Source organism: Dipodomys ordii, unplaced genomic scaffold (assembly GCF_000151885.1).
Source record: "Dipodomys ordii isolate 6190 unplaced genomic scaffold, Dord_2.0 Scaffold150, whole genome shotgun sequence".
Classification (NCBI taxonomy): domain Eukaryota; kingdom Metazoa; phylum Chordata; class Mammalia; order Rodentia; family Heteromyidae; genus Dipodomys; species Dipodomys ordii.
In genome coordinates this window covers 2075520-2091108 of record NW_012267366.1, presented here as the reverse complement: position 1 = coordinate 2091108, position 15589 = coordinate 2075520, and the positions used below count along the sequence as shown (strand labels likewise).

General features: G+C 38.1%; 1 protein-coding gene across 4 annotated transcripts in view; it reads right to left on the bottom strand.

Annotated features, from left to right (window-relative positions):
- Frmpd4 (FERM and PDZ domain containing 4) overlaps positions 1 to 15589 on the bottom strand; it is a 489555-nt gene that overhangs the window by 154994 nt on the left and 318972 nt on the right. The window lies entirely within an intron of this gene.

The window sequence follows — 15589 nt, the reverse complement described above, 5'->3', positions numbered from 1 at the left end:
AGGAGGCTGCAATGCTTGGTAAGAAATGTACGCATTATCCTGCCCATGCAATTGTAACCCCTCTGTACAGTATGTTCACAAATAAAATAAAATTAAATTAAAAAAAATTACAATTTGCATCCTACTAGCGGGTTCAATGACCTTCTCAGCCTGTGTGATTTGATGGAATAAACTGGTAAAGCTGGCATGGCAAGGAATTGGGGGCAGCCTCAGCCAGACCAGCTACCAATGATGGACTGAGGCCTTCAGTTAGTCCAACAACTCTAGAGGACATGGTTCCTCTGCCTAACTGAGTTTGGAAGTAGCTCCTTCCACATGCTGACTTTCAAATGACATTCCGAACTCCCATAAACCCTTTAACTGCAGCCCTGAGAGAGACCCCAGGGCAGAGGAGTCACATAGCTATACCCAAATCCCCGACCCAGATCAACTGTGAAATAATAAACATGTGTTGTTTTAAGCTACTGTGTTAGTCACTGTGACAATATAGCCAAGAAAAACAACTAAGAGGAAGAAAGGTTTATTTTGGCTCACTGTTTCAGTCCACCTTTAGCTAGATCTATTGCTTTGGACCTGAAGAGAATAGAATATCATGATGGAAGAGGTTACTTGCTTCATAGCAGCAAGGAAGCTGAAAAAACAGAATGAAGAAGGGACCTAGGACAAGATAGTATTCCCTAAGAACATGTCCTTCAGTGACCTACTACTAAAAACTAGTTTGTACTTCCTCTAAATAATGCTATAAAATTATAAACTAATGGGTTAACCTACTGATGAAGGCACAGTCCTTCTGGCCCAGTCACTTCCAAAGGCTCTATCTCTGAGCATTGAATTGGAGAACAAGTCTTGAATACGTAATTTAAAAAAAATGTTTTTTAACTAGTCCTGGGCCTGGGACTGTTCCTGAGCTGCTGCTTCTGCTGCTGCTTCTGCTTCTTCTGCTTCTGCTTCTTCCTCTTTCTTCTTCCTTCTCATTCTCCTTCTTCTTTTTTTTGCTGGTCATGGGGCCTGAACTCTGGGCCTGGGCACTGTCTCTCATCTCTTCAACTCAAGGCTAGTGCTCTACCACTTGAGTCACAGCACCACTTCCAACGTTTTCTGCTTATGTGGTGCTGAGGAATCAAACCCAGGGCCTCATGCATGCAAGGCAAGCACTCTACCACTGAGCCACCTTCCCCGCCCCCTGAGCTTCTTTTTGCTCAAGGCTAGCACTCTACCACTTGAGCCATAGCACTACTTGCGGCTTTTTCTGTGTATGTGGTACTGAGGAATCAAATTGGGGCTTTATGCATGCCAGGCAAGCACTCTACCCTTAACCCGCCTTCTCATCTTGATTACATAATTCTTTTGGGAGGATATTATATTCATGCCATAACAATTACTAAGTTTTGGTGGAGGAATAATTTGTTATTAAGCAATAGATACATAATACAGTGAGAGAACCAATGCAGGTAAGTTGATAAATAAGGACCCAAGGATAGTTCTTGTGGATTCTAGTTTTAGTATAGTGAGAAAAATAAGTGTGTATATGTGTATGTGTGTGTATGCTTGGGCACTGTGCACTGCTCCTGAGCTTCTTTGCTCAAGCCTAGGACTCTACCACCTGAGCCACAGCTTGTTTCACTCCCAGCTTCTTTTGGTAGCTAATTGGAAGTAAGAGTCTCATGGACTTTCCTATCCAGACTGGCTTTGAACTGCAATCCTTAGATCTCAGTCTCCTGAGTAGTTAGGATTCCAGGCATGATCCATGGGCTTCTAGTGAAAAATAGTTTTTAAAAGTAGAGTTTATTTTGGGACTGCTCAGTGTGTATATTTTACACATATTACATCCATGATATAGGTAATATTCCTTTATAACAAGGTTAGAATGTTTCCAAGAGGATTCTTCCTTTGCACAACATTGCTCTGTTTCTTCTTGGCCTGGCAAGTATTTCCCAAGTAAGGAGGCCAGTGCTAAGTCTGGCCATGGGTCTTGGCTACCACATCAGAAGTAGAAGTTGGGACCAGAAGACTGACTAGAGTGAGGAAGATGAAATAGCTAGGTCAGCTCTTTGCTCCAGAAGCCTTTCTCAGATCTTTCACCTTCAATTACGTGGTCTTATATATTTTTGTGATATAAATTATATGTCTGACACACATAGTGGATGCTTAGTAGCTATCCATGAATGAATGAATGAATGGATGGATGGATGAATTGATTGATGGGTGGATGAATAAATATACAGTTGAACACATTGAAAATCATTTCCACATACTTCAAATCCTTCAAATCAGGACCGTAATGTGGAATTATTTTTCCTACTTCTCATGATACGTACCATATCATTTTGTATACAGTAATTTACCAATACATTCTTGTTCATTTTTTGATGGGTAAAATGGAAAGATTTTTAAATGCCAGAAGATATTGCTTGTGAGGATATTTTCATATCTCTACCAAGCCAAAAAAATTTCTTGCACTTTAAAATTTCCTTGGAAAAAAAAATTGACAAGCTTTACCTAACATCTTAAGTTCCAACCTGTAATCTCAGCTCTATAAGGAAGTAAAATAGCACATGCGTGTAGCAGTGGAATTTCAGATATGCAGGAGGTGAACTGTGTATAAGGTTTTTCAGGTAGATTGACCAAAACAAGATTACACTTCCTTTTTAAAATCTGGTTGCCATTCAGACACAAAGTCAAAAGAAGGATATTTGTCTCAGTAGAGGAATTCTCAGAAGCGTAATGTACAACCAAGGAGGAACCAACTAACCAATAATAGAACATCCAGACACATTACAAGGGCATGGTGATTTGCTTGTTTCAAAAGGAAGGAAGACAAAATCCCTGTAACTGAGAGCTAGGTAAGGGCTAATTAATATTGCAAGCCGTAGGCCCAAAGGATTAAAGAGGATCATTGGCAGAAACAGAAGCAGTGCCAGTAAAAACCAGAAATGCAAATTCAGTAGGGAAGAAATAAGGCTAAAGGCTTGGTGACACGGATCAACTGCAGTGATTTCTGTAGGTGAAGACAGCCAGAAAGATACCATGAGCATGACATTCTGCAGCAACTGAATAATCAGGAGAAAAGCTAAAATTAAGTACTGTAAGGAATGTGAGGCTGCCCTAGTCTTTCAATCATTATTTATCCCCCAGAGACATGCTGATGTAAGGTTTACCATGTCAAAGACAAAATCATCACTTAAGACCATTATTTTCCTAAGGGGTTGTTTCACTATTTCCTCCCCCCAGTTTTCCAAAATTTAATCTTGGTTGTACAATAACCACAAAACTGATCGGGTATAACAGATGTGGACAGAGTATAGATAAGACATAGCATTCTTTCACATTTGACTTCTATTTTTACATCTGAGCATCCTGGGAATCCCAAGGGACAGCACTTAACAAGTGAATGTCTTGTGAAAGGTGTAGAAGATAACAAGCAGTAGGTGTGAATAACTCCTGTTGATTAGATGTACACTGATGTATAAAACAAAACGATTTTAAATCATAAGAAATATCTTGGGCTTGGTGGAAAATCAGACTGTGCTCTCATTATAACTTCTTTTTTATTGTTATTATAAAGGTGATATACAGAGGGATTACTGTTATATGTCAGGTAAAGAGTACATTTCTTTTTTGGACAATATTACCCCTTCCCTCACTCTCTCTCAGATTTTTCCTCCTGTTCCTAACCACAGGTTCATACAACTAGAAATTGCAAGCCTTTCCGTTGTCATCCATTTATTATCTCAGAAGCACAAGATGTCTCATGAGTTATGATTTCCACAATGCTGTCAAAGGCACTTTCAATGGTCATTTGACCACCAGATGGTTGTTACTCACACAAGAAGATTTAGAGACTGTGTTATAAAGGTTGGCATTGAAGGGCAAAGGGAAAAGAATCCAGAGGGAGTCATGTGATGAGTGGAAGTGACATTAGGATTACCCTTTACAAATGGACTTCTCTGGAGTTGCAGTTTCTGTATCCCATCAAGCTTCTTACAATGGCACCTGCCCAGGGGGCCTCTTTGTGACTGAAGAGACAAAGCTATGCATGGATTAAGAATAATACTTCAAGAAGGGATGTGATTGTAGGCTTCTACCACTCACTCTGGATGCTTCACATATCGAGAGCAAACATTAGTATGAAAGGTGCTTAAAATTAAAACTCAGGGAAGATGATGGCTAATGTTAGACTGCTTTTACTGCTAGGACAGTGACACAGGCAGACTATACTTTTATGAATTGGTCACATCAAGGGAATTAACCTGCTCAGGGAGCCTGCATAGGGCTCTATATGGTTGTGGGGATTGTTGCTCAGCACTGCTCCTGCAAGGAGACATTTCTAAGGTCCTGAACTTTGAATTATCTCTCCTGTAGCACGCTCAGACTGAGAAAAGAAATGATCACAAAACATTTCAGGAAATAAAAAGAGACAGCCCCTATAAAGAACTCTGAAAACTTATTAACAAGAAGATAAAAGACCCAATTTAAAACTGAGGGAAATATTTGATTAGCTATTTCCCCCAAAGAAGCTGTACAAATGGTTAATAGGTGCTAGAATTTGAGGAGGATCTGTCACTTACAGGTTCAGGTGTTGAATGCTTGGTCATCAGTGGGTGGTGCTACTGTGAGAAGTGATGGAAACTTTGGGAGATGGAATCAAGCTAGAAGAAATAAGTCCCCGTGTGTGTGTGGGCGGGGGGAAGGGGAGGGTGAATGGGCTTTGAAGGATGGAATAGGTTTGAAGTCTCCTCTCTTGCTTTCTTATCTGCCACAAAGTGAGATCAGCGTCTGCACATGCTCCCAACAAAATGATATTTGGCCTCACTATACAACCAGAATTAAGGGACCCAAGGGCTATAAACTGAAACGTCTGAAACCACGAGTTAAACCAAATCCCTCCTTAACCTTCTGAGTGCCTCATAGTGGCAGCTCAAGAGAGCAACAGGCTACTGATTTTGTGAAGAAAGGGATCAAATGAGTCCTCTATTTGAAATGTGCATTGCTAGTGAATTCTACCTGGTCTTTCATAGTCTCGTCTCCTACATGGCCCATTGATCCTGACTGGAAAGTATACCTGGTGAAGAGTAAATCGCATGCACTGTATTTAATCTGATGGGTGTTTCATCACTGAACCATGTCCGACCCAAGTCATTGCATGGGGATGTGTCAGGGCCCTGGCCAAGGAGCCACATGGAGGTGGGGAATCTCTCACAAACCCCAGAAACTTTGCATAACTGCTGCACTGGTTGGTATACAATGGTTGAAGGGGTTGCCTTTTGTAATTTACATAAAGGCACCATAGGCTAGTTGAAGCTTAGATACAGCTTCTACATATGACCACATAAATGATCTCCATGATATGGAAGGGGTTTTATGCGTGGTTGCTTTGTTTTCCTTCTTTGTCCCTTTTTTAAAGTGTAACTGTTTGCAGTTATTTCTTTAGTCTTTTTTTTCTGCTCTAGTTTATTCCCCATGGTCACTGTTTCTGATTTTGCTACCCTTTGTCTTGTGTATAAGTTTATCTGATTTGGGAAATCACAGAAACAGTGGGACAAAGGGTGAACAAATGCAACAGCAATACTCCCTAGACACTGTGTTGGAAATGAACTTTGCAACTTGGTGGGAGGAGGGGAGTTGGGGGAAGGGAAAACAGGGAGGGGGAAGAAAATGAGGGAGGGGTAACACTGCTTGGAAAGAAATGTAGTCATTTCTTTATTTATATAACTATAACCCCTCTGTATATTACCTTTAAAATAAAATTTAAACAAAGAAGTAGGCACACAATAAACAATAAGTAAATGAAGTCAGCAGATAGAAGTTCTCCGTGTTTGAGAAGATCTGTTCCAAGATTATGAGCAGATGCCCAAAACAATAGGTTGAACCAACCTATGTATAATGCTTGTGTTTTATACATAAAAGGTATAAGAAAACTTAACTTGTGAAGAGGCACCATAGGAGAGTAACAATTATAAGAGTAACATACTATAATAAGTGTTATGTAAGCCAGGGTCTGGTGACTTACAGCTGTAATCCTAGCTAGTCAAGAGGCTGAGATCTGAGCATTGCAGTATGAAGCCTCTCAGTCAGGAAGCCTGTGAGACTTTTATCTCTAATTAAACAGCAAAAAGGCAGAAGTAGAACTATTAATCAAATGGCCTAGCTATGAGAAAGCACAAGGCTCCTGAGTTCAAGCCTCAGTATGAGCACACACAGACACACATGCATACAGACATACACGCACGCACGCACACACACACACACACACACACACACACACACAGAGTTATTCAATAATTATTAGTTGCTTCTTTCTCAAAATTTCTATTTAACATTTTTGGGACGTGATTCACCACAAGTAACTCAAACTGTGGAAAGTAGAGGGGCAGCATATACTAATGATTTGTGGACTAAAATTCAAAGACTGTCACATCATTGAGCACATCATTGAAGAGTTTCATATTTTCATTTTAAAACAGATTATTGACCTCAAATACTTTCTTGTTATCCTAATGAATTGTACTTTCTCCTTACCCAGTTTCCTTTCTACCTTTCTACAGAGAGCCAATCGAACTCTCTCCGTAGAAAACTTCAGAAGCTACCTTGACTTTCGCCTTCCTCTGTAACTTATCGATTAGCTTTTTCTCCTGTCTCTCTCCTCAGGGTCACCCTCTGATCCTGAAGATCTTTAAACCCACATTTTGCATACTTGCTTCAATCATTTACATAATGACACTCTGTCCAATGACTGGAAAATAAGGCCCTTAAGAACTATAACATCTGCTAAATGTTTAAGCAAGAAAAAGAGGCACAGGTAAAGGTGAACAAAAATAGAACAATTTCTTCAACCACATGACAAGTCTTGAGTCTAACTCTATAAATCATACCTGCAGAGTTGAAAACATATCTCTAATTTCCAATAAAGGTATAGGGGAAATCATTATCTTTAATATTTAATCATCTATTATACTGTATTTCCCAGGAATGCAGATATTATGACAATTCAGTGCACAAAGCAAAAAAGAGGAGCTTCCATGACCTTTGCAATGTCATGTTGCAAGTGAGGTTGAGGATTTTGAGCAAACATACCAACTGAGGGACATCTCACTAATGAGAAGGCTAAGTATGAAGGTGACTCAGAAAGAATTAGGAAGCAAATTCATTATTAAACTGATAAAGGCATCTGCAGAGATTATCCTGGAATAAAGATGTAAAAATTATAGCTCATTGGCCAAATACCACCAATGATGAGAATTGGAGATTGAATCCAGGGCCTTTTTAGTGACATCTACAGCTTAGATCGTATATTCTTCAAGGGTTAAAAATAAAGATAAGAGAATATTCCATGACACATAAAAATTATAGGTAGTTCAAATTTCCGTGTCTATAAAGTGTTGTGGAAACATAGTTATGCTCATTCATTTACTTAACATTCATAACTGCTTTTATTACACAGTGGCAGAAGTAAGTACAAGGAGACCAGATGGCCCACACAGCCTAAAATATCACTTTCTGGACTTTTATGGAAGAAGTTTGCTAACTCCTTGGTCAGACTGGGAAACTACTTTGCTCAAAAATAATCTGGGCAGGATTGGTTCCACTCTCACTTGAAGACTTGGCTCTGTTTGGCTTAAGTCAATCAGCAAGTCCCCAACTCAAGGGACTGGAGCCTATGTGTTGTGGTCCAGTCTTTGTGGTTACTGTTGCAATGATGTAAGGCTAATTTAAGTTATCGCACATTTAAGTTATTGTATTTTAAATTAACTCCCAAAGTTTTTAATTACAAAAAAATGTTACTGCTCTACATTTCTACTTCCATCACTTTATGCTGTAAATGCCACAAAATGTATCTTTCTATATTGTACAGTCATTAATCTGGAGTTACAGATATTTTTAAATTTTGTCATTTAAAATTCTACATAGGATTGAAGAGTGAGTTAGTACACCAAAAGCAAATTAATATAGGATACTCTATCTGTCCATTCATGTATTTGCCTTTTACTGAAAATGAGCTGGGATCATAGTGTTAGTGTTTTCACTTTAACTAATATATTTTTTCTGTACCACTTGTTGCTGCAATATACTACACTCATACTCCTCACACAAAGTACCTTCATGAATTCTAGAAAATTGAGAAGCTACCACATTAATAAATAAATTAATGGTGAAGTTTTGATGATGAAACTTTGGATTTGCTTAATGAATTACCAGCTTTACATAAATGCCTAAAATTTTGGCATTTCTACATTGTAAAAAAAGAATAATTTTCACTAACTGATTTGTAAACATTTTCCCTAAGAACTTACAGAAGAATGTAATGTTTCAGATATGGGCCTATTCATTCATCTATTCATACATATATCTGTGTAAAACCCTAACAAAAATGCTTATTGGCCTCATGATACATACACACAATATTCTGAGCTGTGAAAACCTCCTTTATCACCTATAGGTGATAATCATGATGCTGTAGTAAATTTTGGATCAATACCAAAGAGGATTAACATATTTACATTTATAAATCATTTACCCTTTTGTGGGTTCTAAGAAGAAATGTAAGCTGGACAATGTGAGTTGTTGAAGTTTAAAGGTTGGTCTAAAAGAGAACCAGCTAAGTTAACTTGGAAAGGAAGTTGCCAAGAGCTTGGAACAGAAGATGGAGAATGGTGTCATGGAGACTGAGAGAACAGTCTAGAACATAATATCACCAAAAATGAGCTGGGCACCTTTATACAACAGCTTTAAAGGATTTCATGAGGATAATAAGTAGAATTTCTTCAAAACATCATGGACAATTAACTTTTTGAAAGTACAATGGAGCTGTTTCTCTGTAAACCATTAGTAAGAGGAAGTTGCTATGTAATTTTCATCTCCCTAATAATTATTTGCACTTGACTTTTGCATTCCATTGTGACTGGGCTGCCATGCTGCGAACATTTCCTGTCTCCTAGTCACCCTCCCATGTAGGTGCTGGTTGGAGGTAGGGAGTGGCTGCAAACCTATGATGAATAGATCTCCACCACTTGAGCATACATCCAACGAGGGGGTAATAATGGCACTTTCATATTAAAAGTTCTGCTTTGGTAATTTGTAGATATGCTGCTCCTAGAATATCCTTTAGAGGTAGGTCATAAGTGTCAGATCTCTTTGAGAACTACATGCTGATAGGAGACACAATACAGATCTTTCTGGCAACAAGTAGAACAAATGAGGACTCTAGGTCCATTTTTAGCTCCCTGTAAACCTCAAGAAAGTCACTTTACCAATCTCTGCCCTAGTTCCTTTCAAATATAAACCATGCGGAAGCCTTCCATTTCAAAGGCTTTGAAAACATATCAATCTGTGAAGTAAAAATACAGGAATTAGCACAAATATATAATGCTCTAGAGCAAACTACTTAATTCATGTGTCAAATCCAGTCCATTGTCTGTTTTTGTAAATAAAGTTTTGTTGAAAACATCCATACCTAGTTTATCTATTTCTAGTGACTCCTTCAATATGACAGTAGTAGAGTCCCTTTCTGTGAGTCACAAGAGATCACAATGTTTCCAAAGCACAAAATGTTTACTATATGAATATTGACAGAGGAGGTTGACTGACTTGGTTCTAGAAAATTAAGTTTGTGAACAGAGGGAGAAAAGTATGTGTCTTTTGGTGAGAGAATGTCTTGTATTAGCCAGTTACTTTAATGAAAATTATGACATGGAAGGAAAGTGTAAGACAGGGTAACACAGACTTATTTTTCCTCCAATTGTTCCCTACTCATCAACAGGCCAAAGGGAAGGAGTGTTAGGAGAATGTGCTCCTACAAAGAAATAAAACTGGCATGGTTGAGTACATTTTTGGCAGTTATTTTACTGTTCTGGTTAGAAAAAACAAATTGCTTGTATGAGCTATGAGTTATAAATTGTGTAATCTTAGGGACTCCACTTATTTAACTTATTTAAATACAAGTTAAGTGCTCTTAATTGTATCTGTAACTTGCAACACACAATATAAAGATGGTAAATGATTTTCTTGCTGTGAATGAAAAAAATTTACTTATAGAATTAAAGAGCAAATAAAATAACTCTATTATATGTTGGAAGAGAGGTCAAAGACAGAAGGGAAAAGCTTTACATTTTAGTTCTTTTACCAGTACTTGTGTGTGTGTGTGTGTGTGTGTGTGTGTGTGTGTGTGCTAGGAGTACACCTTGAATTCACAGCCTTGTCTTCTTGCTTGGCTTTTTTGCTCAAGGCTCGTATGCTACCATTTCAGTCTCACCTCTACTTCCACTTTCTTGTGGTTAAATGGAGATAAGAGTCTCATAGATTTGTCTGCTTGGGCTAGTTTCAAACTTCAATACTCAAATAGCCTCCTAAGTAGCTAGGATTACAGGCATAAGCCATGGGTGTCTGGATCTATCCTGATTTTGAACAAGGGGTCCACATTTTCATTTTGTAATGGGTTCCTAAAATTATATAGTCATTCCTGTATTCTCAGCACCTTTCCTATCAAATCTCTTTTGAAAGTCTCTCCCAGCCTTCCTTAATCTGAATTGTTCTTGCCTCTACCCTGGGAGCATCAGAGTGGCCTGATTTACATGATCTCAATATCCAGTGGCACAAAAATTACCACCATCCCTCATCACCATTGCAATTGATAAGGATCTTTGTGAGAAACAAGTCACTTGAAGATAAGGATTCATTCAGCCTTCTAGATTATCTATAGGCAAAGGGCCTGGCAGACACTGAGGTCTTTAAGTAAGGTACATTTGTCATGAGCTCCCTCTCAGTTGCTCTCCTTTTTTTATGCAAGAGGACAGACAATAATGGAAAGACACCTGTCACAAAGATGATTCTGTGTCCTCTTAAGTTTAGCCAATCCATTTACCAGCATCATCCACATTCCTCCACTTGGCATTTGGCACACACCAGAATTTCTGCCTGTGCCCCAGCCTTAGGCAATGACATCAAAATTACTCTCTGCAAGGGTTGGTTCAATCCAGAAAGAAGAGGTTCAAAGGCAACTCAAAAGACTCAAAGGTGGCTGGCAGCCCCAAGCTAGTATTTCAATTACAGGCTGTGATGGAAACCTGGTCCTCCAGGTGCTGCTCCTTTTTTCATCAGTTGACCATCCTGATGACTCCAAATGCATCCTGTGACCCAACTTGTATGCATCCCTAGGGCTATGTATAGCCATGAGGAGAAAGTGGTGAGCCAGAGTGTGAGCTAGGCTGTTGCCAACAGCTTGGCTTGAACGTGTGGATCCCAATTCTATTATAATTTAGTGGCCTGAAGAATTTCAGATAATTAAAATCCCTTCAGATCCTTTGACCTGCTGAACAAATAAGCCAAATGTTTTAGGCATTTGTCCTTAACTGAAGGCCACGTTAACCTAGCAAAGTTTCAAAAAAAAAATGGTTCAAGAAAAAAGGCAACAGCCTAAGATACTTAGCACAGCTAAGTCTGCTTAGCACAGTTACTTGTGCTGTACACCAAGTTAGATCTGGAATGCAGTGTCTTTTCTGAGCTTTCCCATTAAAAACCTTTCTATCAACTCTGCAAACCTACCTTCCAGCTGGGAGCTGCAATTATTAACTCAGCAGATAGGTGCTTTGTCACATTCAAAAGAAAACAAATCTGCTCCAATGAAGGGAATAAACAGCTCTAATGTTCAGCCTGGGAAGCATTTGCATTGACAGGACATAATCACCTTTCATTTCATGTAATGATACTATATCGTGTTTACTTTGTTCCTCCCATTCCCAAATTATAACATGCCTGCTCCCCTTGACTGGAAGCTTGAACCCCTAAGGAATGCATTGAACTGAATGACATTTGTTCATACCATGAGGCCATTATTGACGTTTTATGCAGAATTCACTGTGTGCACTTGGAAGAAGTATATTTTATTTCAGAATTCATCATAAAAGTTTTTTTTTAAAACAAAAATCCTGAAGCAAACTGCCTCTCCTCTAACATAATGCTAGTTCTTCACTCCGAATATTTAAAACTTCTTGAAATAATGCAGCAACCTGCCACCAATAGGCTTCTCTGATTTCCTCCATGGATATAACTTTTAATTTCCACAGAGATCTCCAGCATTTTATTACTAGAAACAAAGGGTAACAAGACATGTAATCTCTCAGATCCATTTGTCTTTTGTTGGGTATATATTAAAAATGAGGGCTTGATAAAGAAGGAAATTGATGTCTGCTTCAAACACAAAAATATCACCAGAAAAGGGGTTACAACCACAATATCCACATTCCCCTTCACTATTTAACTATTCTTGACTTTTTAGATTGCTAGTAAAAGTTTGAAGAATTTATTAAAGGAAAACAGATAACTCATCCAAATAGTAATAAGTCTTAGGAAATTCTAGAATAAAAATCAAGGAAAAAGTGCTCTAAGAATGACTTGAGAACTACAAAATAATGTTTGAAGATAATGACTTCTTCCCTCTTTGGGAAATTTGAATTAGACTGAATAAAGTTGCAGTGGAAATACTTTGGGGGTCCTGCACACGATAAGATTTTCTAGTTCTAATTTCTTTGATGACAGAATCTTATCACTTTGATTTGACTCTTCTCTGCTGTGGTGATAAGAAAGCAGAGGAGAACATACAAACTACTTGTATTTATTCAGATGATCTTTTCCTAGCATTTGATGAGCCAAAAATTTATTTTACATTGACCAGTGAATAGAATTGCAGCTGGGAATGGTTAAACTATTTCCAACATGGGCCAAGCTCATATCGAAGAATAGAGTGGAATTTCCCACATCTCATTATTAATCTCCACCATTCAGGATTTAGAATTGAATCCCTCTGCATTAAGGAGATAGTAGCTCACCTAATTACCCACCATGGGAATTGCTTGTAGAATAAAAGAATGGTGTGTCTTATCCAATACTCACATGGGGATACTTTCTACATATATAGACTAAAGAGTGCCAGAAAGCCAGAAGGCCAGAAAAAAGTCCCTTTAGTTTGAGCTTACAGTCACACTATATGGCTAAGAAATAACACTCCAGTCTCTTCTTTCATCCCTCGGCTCTATCCATACAATCTTCCACCTTGCTCAATTTTTAGTATTTTTCTCCTATCTACAAGGACCAGCATGCTAAATTTTTGAAGCACGTTTATATTACATCTCTACATTATACAGTCAGACAAGTATGTTTTTACTCCATTTAGTGAAAAACTGAGGAAAGAACGGCGTAACATAGAGGGCCCCATAGTCTTTATTAACCTTGTGCATTTCTACAGAGAATAAAGTAGATATTGCTCACTTGAGAATGATGACAATGGCTTTCATTGTTGTCCCCACCCCCTCCAAACATACTTCATTAGTTCTTCCTGGGGGGGTCTCCGCTCTATCTTAAACATAGTCTATATTATATTTAACACTTCTACTGAATGCTTGAAACTTGCAAATTATCCTACTTACTAAAGGACCTCCCGTATTTAGTGGTGCTCAGTAAGTCCTAGGTACAGTCAAAGAGAGCTTTTCTGCAAGTAAGAGTCCTCTGTCTCTTAACTGCCTACAGAACAGTTGTTAAGCTTAAAGAAAATCTTATATCTGAAAGATTCACAATAATATATTAATCTGATTATTTAGCTATTAGAGAATAACTGAATATAGGAAGCCTGATCCCTCTTAGAGTTTTGTCTATCACTTGTTTGGCTTCCATCAAAAACAATTATCTTACATGGCATTATTTACTTTCAAAGACAAGATTTACAAAAGAAAGCTGAATATCGTTCAAAAAGAATATGTAAATAGGTGAAAGATCAAATGCAAAGGTGTTAACCTAAGCATACCTTAGCTCTCAAATTGTCCTTCAATGAGTACAGATACCCTAGACTGAACACCAGAGCCTCCCAGCCATTCTGATAATTAAAATATCTCTTTATAATGGGCATTATTCATTAGGCAAGCAAAAAGAAAAGGATTGCCATTATGAATATGAACAAATGCTTTCCAAATAAGTATTATTCTCTGAGAGCACTATAGAAATGTACATTATTTTGTACTATTATTTTGCTCTGCTTGTTATGGTTTTAGAGACAGGGTCTCTACTACATAGCCCAGTCTGACCTGGAATTTGCAATCCTCCTGCTTCAGCCCCTTGAGTGTGGGGATCGCAGATGGGCATCGGCACACATGGAAGAACCTTACTTTTCAAGTAGAAATGAAGCACACAGATTTGGAAACATTTGGATATTGGTTACTTTGGTTTTAAAGCTCATTTAGTAATCAGTGCAGGTTTCTTAAATAGCTTATTTGGGTTTAGGTTTTAAAAGCTGGCAATAGACCAATATAAATATTAAATTGATACTTGCTCTACCCCTTAAAATGTCAATGATGCTAACAGTAAACATGAACCCCTGACTGGGAGCCCTTGGTTCAGATATCTACCTATTGATCATATGACCTGGAGCATATGGGAACTCAAATCCAACCAGGAGAAAATGAAAAAAAAAGTATTAATCAAGGAGATCTGAGGCATATCTTCATAAATTCACAATCCATGTCTTAAGTACCTTCTATTGGTAGCAATTTTCCAGTCTTGAGTCTAAGTATCCAGGTCCCCTTAACTGAACCAATAACATAAATTGATAGCCCTGTATAAAATAGATTCCATAATATAAAATTTAACAACATTCCTTTAGTGATAGCAGAAGGGACTTGGACAACATTTATGAAATTAGAGTGTGAGCCAAACTACTGGCCTTTCTGCCAGTCTTTGAGTTTTCTGGGAGTCCTGACTTTGACCGTTACATCTCTGAGCACAGCCTTAGAAAAGTCTTGAAGAGCAAGAAGGCACTTTCCATATGTTCTTCTGCATGATCAAAGACAACCTGGGTATCATACCCAAGAAGGCCTCAGCAAAGCACTTCAGTAACTATGTTCTGAAGAAGTGAAGTCTACTCTATCTGCAGCATTTCTGAGTAAGGGGAGAGATTTTCATGGGAGATCCTGAAAAGTAACTCCAGTACCCACATGTTATTTCTCCTGCACCCCTCTACTTTCTAATAATTCTCACTTGGAAGTAGGTACAATTGAGAATACAAAAAGCCAAATCTCCCCTGAGTAACCTTGGCAGACATTTTCAAAGAAAATCACCCCCACCTCATGGTGATCTGTATTTACTAATAGTCCACAGGCTGCTTGGCCAGAAGAATGTAGCCTGTGGTTGTAATTTTTTCTTCCTTCATTTCCAATCTCTGCTCAATTACAAATTGGACTCAAGCCAACTGTGCTTCATTATTTCAAATCTATTTCACTAATTTCTTGTAATTAATAATATTTCACTTAAGTTGGAGAATAATAACAAAGACAGGCTGTGCCCTACCATTTTGAGAAATGCAATATAAATTCTTGTCTCATAAAACTGGAGAACCCAAAACACTGCAGCCACTCTGAATCAAGATAATTTTTCCTTAAAAAGTTAAACCCAGAATTAACTAGTAATATTATATGACCCAACCCACTCTAATACTAGGTATATCCAAAGCAAATGAAAGCAAGGAATGAATATTTTGTGTGTGAATGTATTTGTGTGCATGTGTGCATGAGTGTGTGTATGTGAATAGGCATGTGTGTTACAAGTGCTT